Below are 8,815 nucleotides of genomic sequence, written 5' to 3'. Positions count from 1 at the left end.
CATTTTCTAAACACCTGTAATTACAGCCTTGCCTACACTGGGGGTTTCAGCCATTAGGGACTAGCCACCTGTATAGCCATGCTAATCAAACCCTTACACCTGGTCTACACCTAACATTTATGTCAACTTAGCTCCATTGCTCAGGGCTGTTACAAATGTCATGCCCTGTGTGACACTGTAAAGTCAACCTAAATTCCTCTCTAGATACAGCTAGGGCAACAGAAGAATTCTTCCGTCAACCTATCTATTGCCTCTCAAGGGGGTGGATTGACTACAGTGATGGAAAACTCCTTTCCATCTCTGTAGTAAGTATCTACACTAGGCGGCATGGCTGCAGTGCTTGTAGCACTTGTAATGTAGACATATCCTTAATCTATGTGGGAGCAGCTGTGATTGATGTGTCAGGGTGCAGGTGTTGTTGCAGAGACCAAAGGTATCCTCCATTTTGGAAAGTGAGGCATTGGACTGTAGGGAGCTGCAGTCAAAACCAGCCTCTGGTGGCTGTTTTTGAAGTTACATAAAACACCAAAGTGGAGATAGGCAAAACTGCTATAAACAAGATTTGCATCAGTGTCCCTGCTTGAAACTGCTGCCTGGTACAAATTGTGATTTATATAGCTTTGCCTGTACAGCTTTACTGGTGGCCAACCCTCAATGGATGTAACTGGGGCAAGACACCAGTGCAGACAAGCCCCATGTTTCTTTCTTTGCATGTTCTCCTGATGATGATAATGCTGCTGACAAGACAGTTTGGTAAAAGATTTGCTGCTCTCTCCCTCAGTAAATATAACTTTAAATCATAACACAGTTTGCCAAGAATAAAGGTGAGGAGGAGCAAATGTTATGTCATTTCTCAGCTGAATGTCACCTGCCCCTGATTGATTGTTTCATTTCATCATTGGACAGCATTTCTAGTCAGTGTCATTCTACCCAGCAATTATAATTTTAACAAACTCTGAATTAACCAGCAATTGTGTTCTACGAGACTTGAGCTTTTCTGAATAACAACACATGCACTACAGTTGCCGTGAAATCTGTTTCATATTTAGTGTAACAAATTATGCAAAGAACACAAAATAAGAACCATTTAAAATTCCAGTGGGCCTTTCTGGAGAAATGTTTGTTTGGCTGTTTCCCTTCTGCTCTTATTACAAAGGTGATTCACTAAAAGTAATTCACAAAAAGAAATGGAGTACTTGTGGCACCTTAGAGACTAACAAATTTATCTGAGCATAAGATAAACTTTTCTTTTTGCGAATACAGACTAACACAGCTGCTACTCTAAAAGTAATTGTGTAACAAACCAGAAAGACAATCAGTTCAGGAAAGCGGCCTGAGAGCCTGTAGAAAACCAAAATGAAAGTCTTTGTTTCTTTTATGCCAGAGAGAGTTTTACTACATAATCTTGAATGAACACTTGGCTTAGACACCACACATGTCTAGCCAACAAGGAAAATTCCAAATATTTCTCACTATCAGATATTTCAAACGCTCCTTCTACCACAGTCCTTCTGTACAGAAAATGTCCTTTCCTAAATGAAGAATGATACTAAGGGGACGGAATGGCACTGAGGACTGGTAACAAGAAACAAAGAATTTTAACTCTAGATACTTATATACCAAGATGCTTTAGAAATAGCTGAAGGAGGGAGAGAGAAAGGACAGACAGTTTATATAGATATCCTTGGTTCAAGTCAGGCCTGGGCAGGTGATTACCAAAAGATATTGCCATTTAATGAATGTTTTTAATCCAGCTCTTTGCGGAAATGAGGACATAAAAAAATGGCACTGTGATGGGGTGGACTAGTCCCAAAAGCCCCCTTGCTGGAGGCCTCAGGGTTCTGCCACACCCATCCCAGGAAAGGAGCAATGGAGAGGTCCTCCAAGCAGGCTAGACTGGCTGCAGGGGAAGTAGCCAATCAGGGCCCAGGAGGGCCATATAAAAGGAACTGTAGAGCACAGCAGTAGTCAGTTGCTACTTGGAGCAGAGGAAGAAAGACTGTAGGAGCAGCAGGGCAAGATGGTTTGCTAGCAGGGATTGCGGGAGCACTGAGAAAGCTCCTGGCTGGTTGCAAAGACTGAGTGGGGACTGAGCCTGGGGAGGGCTGCAGGAAGATAGTGTCTTCAGGGAGGAAGGTCTGGGGATACAGCCCCATACTGGGGTGGACTACTACCACCAAAGGGGTACTTAGATAGGCCCTGGTGGACTGTATACCCTGGAAGGGGTTTGTGCTGGTTAACAGGCAGACAGTGCAAGTTGGCCGGAGCACTGTGTCACTGACAAACCCAACTGAGAACCACCGAAAGGGGTCACCAGAACTAAAGAATGCAGACATGCTCAACCAGAAGGGGGCACTCATGAGAGGTGGGTGCCAACCCCATTACAGGCACTAATTCAGTATTAACAACCTCAAGTGCTGAAAAATCAAGCTTAAGGACATCCATAACTAGCTGTTCTGTTGTCACAATACAAGCCCCTATGAGGTCATTGGCTCAACATCCTTGGCTATCTGTTCCTGCATCCAGGTTCAAGCCTCTGTGAAATCACTAGCTCACCACTTCTAACTTGATGGGCTGATGTCATAGCACAGGTCTCTGAGAGTATTTTCTCAACAACTCTAACTGGCTGGACCTACATCAAGGTTTCTGCTCCACTTGCTGGTGGGAAAGTCTTGGAGATCAGTACACTCTTGAGTCAGGCACAGTTTCTCTTGCTGCTCCTACATCAGATTCTCTGCCTGATTTCACCACATGCACTCTACTTCACCAGGCAATGCAGAAACAGCAAGAGGAGTAGCTCTGGAGGAAATGAGCTCCCACAAGCTCAAGAGAGGGAGATGAAAGGGAATTCCCTCTCCAATTTCAACAGCAGAGGAACAGTGTTCTTCCTTTATTTAAATGCCGCTCCTTCATCCTCTCTCTTTTAACAGAGAATCTAGAATGGTAGTTTTCAGAAACCCTTCCTTCATTACTGCTTCTTCACTGGAAACAGGTGAGTGCTTTTACATAAAATTACTATCTCAAGTTAGCTCTCTGTGTCTTTAAAAAAAACCACAACAACTTTTTTTTTTCCAGTGAAGACCAAGCCCCTGAGGCTAAGCATTATTTCATCCCTTCAGGATGACCTGAAAGAGATTCACCAAGGACAGTGGGTTGTAGTAAAACAAGATTAAATACCGGGACAAAAAGAAAAGGAGTACTTGTGGCACCTTAGAGACTAACATTTATTTGAGCATAAGCCTTCGTGAGCTACAGCTCACTTCATCAGATGCATTCGGTGGAAAATACAGTGGGGAGATTTATATACACACACAGAGAACATGAAACAATGGGTTTTATCATACACACTGTAAGGAGAGTGATCACTTAAGATGAGCCATCACCAGCAGCGGGGGGGAGGGAGGAAAACCTTTCATGGTGACAAGCAAGGTAGGCTATTTCCAGCAGTTAACAAGAACATCTGAGGAACGGTGGGGGGTGGGGTGGGGGGGGGGAGAAATAACATGGGGAAATAGTTTTACTTTGTGTAATGACTCATCCATTCCCAGTCTCTATTCAAGCCTAAGTTAATTGTATCCAGTTTGCAAATTAATTTCAATTCCGCAGTCTCTCGTTGGAGTCTGTTTTTGAACTACAAGCCGTCAGGAACACTATCCCCGATAATGTCACGGCAAACCTGGTGGCTGAACTTTGTGACTTTGTCCTCACACATAACTATTTCACATTTGGGGACAATGTATACCTTCAAATCAGCGGCACTGCCATGGGTACCTGCATGGCCCCACAGTATGCCAACATTTTTATGGCTGACTTAGAACAACGCTTCCTCAGCTCTCGTCCCCTAATGCCCCTACTCTACTTGCGCTACATTGATGACATCTTCATCATCTGGACCCATGGAAAAGAAGCCCTTGAGGAATTCCACCATGATTTCAACAATTTCCATCCCACCTTCAACCTCTGCCTGGACCAGTCCACACAGGAGATCCACTTCCTGGACACTACGGTGCTAATAAGCGATGGTCACATAAACACCACCCTATATCGGAAACCTACTAACCGCTATTCCTACCTACATGCCTCTAGCTTTCATCCAGATCATACCACATGATCCATTGTCTACAGCCAAGCTCTACGATATAACCGCATTTGCTCCAAACCCTCAGACAGAGACAAACACCTACAAGATCTCTATCATGCATTCCTACAACTACAATACCCACCTGCTGAAGTGAAGAAACAGATTGACAGAGCCAGAAGAATACCCAGAAGTCACCTACTACAGGACAGGCCCAACAAAGAAAATAACAGAACGCCACTAGCCATCACCTTCAGCCCCCAACTGAAACCTCTCCAACGCCTCATCAAGGATCTACAACCCATCCTGAAGGACGACCCATCACTCTCACAGATCTTGGGAGACAGGCCAATCCTTGCTTACAGACAGCCCCCCAGTCTGAAGCAAATACTCACCAGCAACCACACACCACACAACAGAACCACTAACCTAAGAACCTATCCTTGCAACAAAGCCCGTTGCCAACTCTGCCCACATATCTATTCAGGGGACACCATCATAGGGCCTAATCACATCAGCCACACTATCAGAGGCTCGTTCACCTGCGCATCTACCAATGTGATATATGCCATCATGTGCCAGCAGTGCCCCTCTGCCATGTACATTGGTCAAACTGGACAGTCTCTACGTAAAAGAATAAATGGACACAAATCAGACGTCAAGAATTGTAACATTCAAAAAACAATTGGAGAACACTTCAATCTCTCTGGTCACTCGATTACAGACCTGAGGGTGGCTATACTTCAACAAAAAAACTTCGAAAACAGACTCCAACGAGAGACTGCGGAATTGGAATTAATTTGCAAACGGGATAAAATTAGCTTAGGCTTGAATAGAGACTGGGAATGGATGAGTCATTACACAAAGTAAAACTATTTCCCCATGTTATTTCTCCCCCCCCCCCCACCCCACTCCCCACTGTTCCTCAGATGTTCTTGTTAACTGCTGGAAATAGCCTACTTTGCTTGTCACCATGAAAGGTTTTCCTCCCTCCCCCCCTGCTGCTGGTGATGGCTCATCTTAAGTGATCACTCTCCTTACAGTGTGTATGATAAAACCCATTGTTTCATGTTCTCTGTGTGTGTGTATATAAATCTCTCCACTGTATTTTCCACCGAATGCATCCGATGAAGTGAGCTGTAGCTCACAAAAGCTTATGCTCAAATAAATTTGTTAGTCTAAGGTGCCACAAGTACTCCTTTTCTTTTTGCAAATACAGACTAACACGGCTGCTACTCTGAAACCTGTCTAATACGGGGACAGAAAATCAGCTTGAAAGAAAAGAAATTTAGTGTGTCTAACACATTTAGTCTTATACTTTGCAAAAGCTAGTCTGGATAACTATTTAGGTTATCATCCTTGTCTCTCTTCTTTGTGCTTTGCTCAATTTGTATATCTTTCTGGCAATGTGGTAGGGTATCCAATGTAGTACTGTTAAGGCGGGCAGGTGGGCCAATTAACTCCACAGGCTGCACCTGGAGGAGACGCCAGGCAGATGGGAATTGACTGGAAGCAGGCTCAACTGGACAGGAACAGGAGGAACATCATATCCCTACTCTGGAATGTATGTTTGGTCATATTGTTACTCAGCAGCTATATGGGTGTATACAGGATTCCAAGAAGAGGGAAGCCAAAGCCAAACTAACAACAACAAATGCCCCCTTTAGGAAGGCTGCCAAGCCAAGCCCTGCTAGCAGAGTTCTTAGTTCCCTTATCGTTCTAGGAGGTAAACTGGCTTTCTCTCTTTCCCTTAGCCATTGGGGTTAGGGGAGAAGCCATTTAACCCAGTTCATAAGACCTTTACCTCAAAGCCTTGAATCAGAGCAACTAAACTTATAGACAGAAAAATAAAGCATCTTGTGCTCAGGTCAGGCTAGTGATCTGGGTCCTGTAACAGCCAGTGTTGTTCCTAGCCCCAGCATTGTTCGCTCTTGCTCAGCTTCCTTTTCTTGTTCATATAGCCCAGCCCCAAGGACAGGGCAAGGTGTTTTGACTTTTTCCCCAGGTTGTCTTGGTTGTAAATATCAGACTATACCTTAAAGAGTTAGTACACCCCAACACAGGATATTTAAAAATCCCTTGGGCTTGGTGTCATGTGGTTTAGAGTGCTTTAGCACCCAGACACAATGGTCACTGGTACACTAGAAATACATCTAGAGATGTGTAGAGAGATTAGCAGACTGACTTTCAAAAGAGCTGAGCTTCTGCAGCTGCTATTGACTTTAGTGGAGGGAAGAATATCAGACATTCAGCAGCTCTGAGAACTGGGCTTTCAATGTTAGTCCAGATATGTTTGTTAGCACCACCACCCACTGCACTGTCAAACTGTAGTTGCTAACACTGTAAATACTTTTGACACTGAGTGCACCCCTCCTTCCCTTTTGATCTTTTCCATATAGCTGTGCTGACACTCCATTTGAGAATTAACCCACCAAGGCTCAGTAATGCTGACTAAGTAAGCCATAATTCCCATCATCTAATACATCTAGGTCGTCTTGCTTGTTTTGCATCCATACAGACTATGCTAGTGGTTAAACTCTCCTACTCTTCTTATTCTCCTCCATCTTTTATTTCAAACAACCCTATTTTCCATCTTATTTTGTATGTTGCAAGTACTTATACAACCATTTGAGTTAACAAAACTTTCCCTTCTCTTCTGCTCCTACTGGTTTAAAGCATAATTAAAGAGGTCTGAAAGGTTTGCACCTAGGAGGTTGATGCCCCTTCTGCTAAAGTGAAGATTATTTAACCCAAATAACAGGTTTCAGAGTAGCAGCCGTGTTAGTCTGTATTCACAAAAAAGAAAAGGAGTACTTGTGGCACCTTAGAGACTAACAAATTTATCTGTACGAGTTTTTTCATGAAGTTGATAGCCGTATGGAGTGGAAATCTATCAACTTCATGAAAAAACTCAGACTAACAAATTTGTTAGTCTGAGTTTTTTCATGAAGTTGATAGATTTCCACTCCATACGGCTATCAACTTCATGAAAAAACTCGTACAGATAAATTTGTTAGTCTCTAAGGTGCTACAAGTACTCCTTTTCTTTTTAACCCAAATAGGCTCTCCTCATGGCAAATCCCAATGGGATGTAACCTCCTGGCAGATTGAGCACCACCCACATCGATCTCTAGCTAGTTCCTTAAAGCTATCATTACAGAAACCATTCTAATGATCCATGAATCCAAAACCCTCCTCTCTCTAATACCCTAATCAAGATTTCAAATGTGGGGCATGATTCTTCCTTGCAGCCCACATCTGCTCTGCTACCTTCTCCCAACATCTGTCCATGCAATATTCCAAACTTCTTTATGAAGCCAGAAAGTTAGCCAAAATTATTTTTATCTAAAATGTGGGAGTATGAGTGGCATATCATGGCATTTGAGGAGCAAAATTTGATGCTAATTGAACTATACAATATCTTGATTAAAATATGCCAGGTTCATGAAGACTAAATTGTATTGTATAGAAAACTTATTGAAATAAATGAAATGCTTAAATAAAATAATATGAAAGATAAGGCCAAACACACTAGCTTATCAGCCTTACTTATGAAATGCCCATGAACTTAACTGAGGGTAGGCATATTAACAACAATGTTGTTCAGGAAAGTGGTTTTTGAATAGTGGGCCATCTGGTGATTTGATAAAAGTATTTAGTTTCTCAAGGCAATCTGAGTGTATACTCCCTAGGCGCCACCGTTTATAGACTAAATTTGACTTGCATGTGGATTCAGCATTACAAATAAGAAACAGCAGCTGTTGGACATGTACACTAATGTAGTCCTTTCATCACCCAGTTACCCTTAAGCATCTCTCTTCCTATTGTAATTTAGGTTAAATGCAAAGCATTAGTCCCATCAATAAAAACTAATGGTTATACTTAAAAAAAGAGGCTTATTTAAAATAAAGCAGATAAATAGCTTGCTTTTCCCCTCCCAATCTGACTGTGTCATGTTGTATTTGGAAGCCGCAGGAAGTTTGCTGGAGGGTGGATTGCAATCTTTGACTGTTGAATACAAGTCGATCAAAGCAGTGCCTGTTGGCACCACTGTTAAGGGTCAGTCTGCATTTCTGGTCTTAATCCTATTTTCTAGGGAGTTCTAATTCACCAGCTAATGCTAATGTTGATATTAAACTACGGTGACCAGATGTCCCAATAAAACAGGCATTGTCCTGATATTAGGGGCTTTGTCCCCATCCCAATCAAAGTCCTGTCAGGACGTCATTTTGCCCAGATTTTTCACAGGGCTGAAGGAACCCGAGCCATGCCACGTGGAAGAGCTCGGGCTTAGGCTCCTTCAAGGAGGCCTACTTTGTACTGAATGCATCCGATGAAGTGAGCTGTAGCTCACGAAAGCTTATGCTCTAATAAATTTGTTAGTCTCTAAGGTGCCACGAGTACTCCTTTTCTTTTTGCGAATACAGACTAACACGGCTGCTACTCTGAAAAGAGAGAAACAGACATTGTGGGCAAGATCTTCAGCTAATATAAATCAGAGTAGGTCCACTGACGCTAACAGAGCTACACTGATGTACAGTCAGTGAAGATTTTTATGGTACCACCGAGTCTGAAATCGCACAGAACTGTATCAAATAACTTTGTTTCACAGTAGCTGAGATTTGCCTAAAAAAGGAATTTATACAATATTCTATTTTTAGTGTATGGGCACACTTCAGCTTTAAACATTAATGCCATTTATGCCTATTGTTGGGGTTGACCTACTGTACACTAATA

The 8,815-nt window shown here is 42.7% G+C and overlaps 1 long non-coding RNA gene across 1 annotated transcript; it reads left to right on the top strand.

Annotated features, from left to right (window-relative positions):
- The first annotated feature begins 1,970 nt into the window (after positions 1-1,970).
- Positions 1,971-6,839, top strand: LOC122459937. The gene is made up of 3 exons (XR_006280925.1): positions 1,971-2,365; positions 2,931-2,992; positions 5,547-6,839. It is a non-coding gene; the product is annotated as an uncharacterized LOC122459937 (long non-coding RNA).
- The last annotated feature ends 1,976 nt before the right edge of the window (positions 6,840-8,815 follow it).

The sequence above is a fragment of the Dermochelys coriacea genome, chromosome 4, assembly GCF_009764565.3.
Source record: "Dermochelys coriacea isolate rDerCor1 chromosome 4, rDerCor1.pri.v4, whole genome shotgun sequence".
Taxonomy (NCBI): Eukaryota; Metazoa; Chordata; order Testudines; family Dermochelyidae; genus Dermochelys; species Dermochelys coriacea.
Note: the sequence above shows the minus strand (reverse complement) of the source record. Positions and strands in the feature narration are given on the sequence as shown.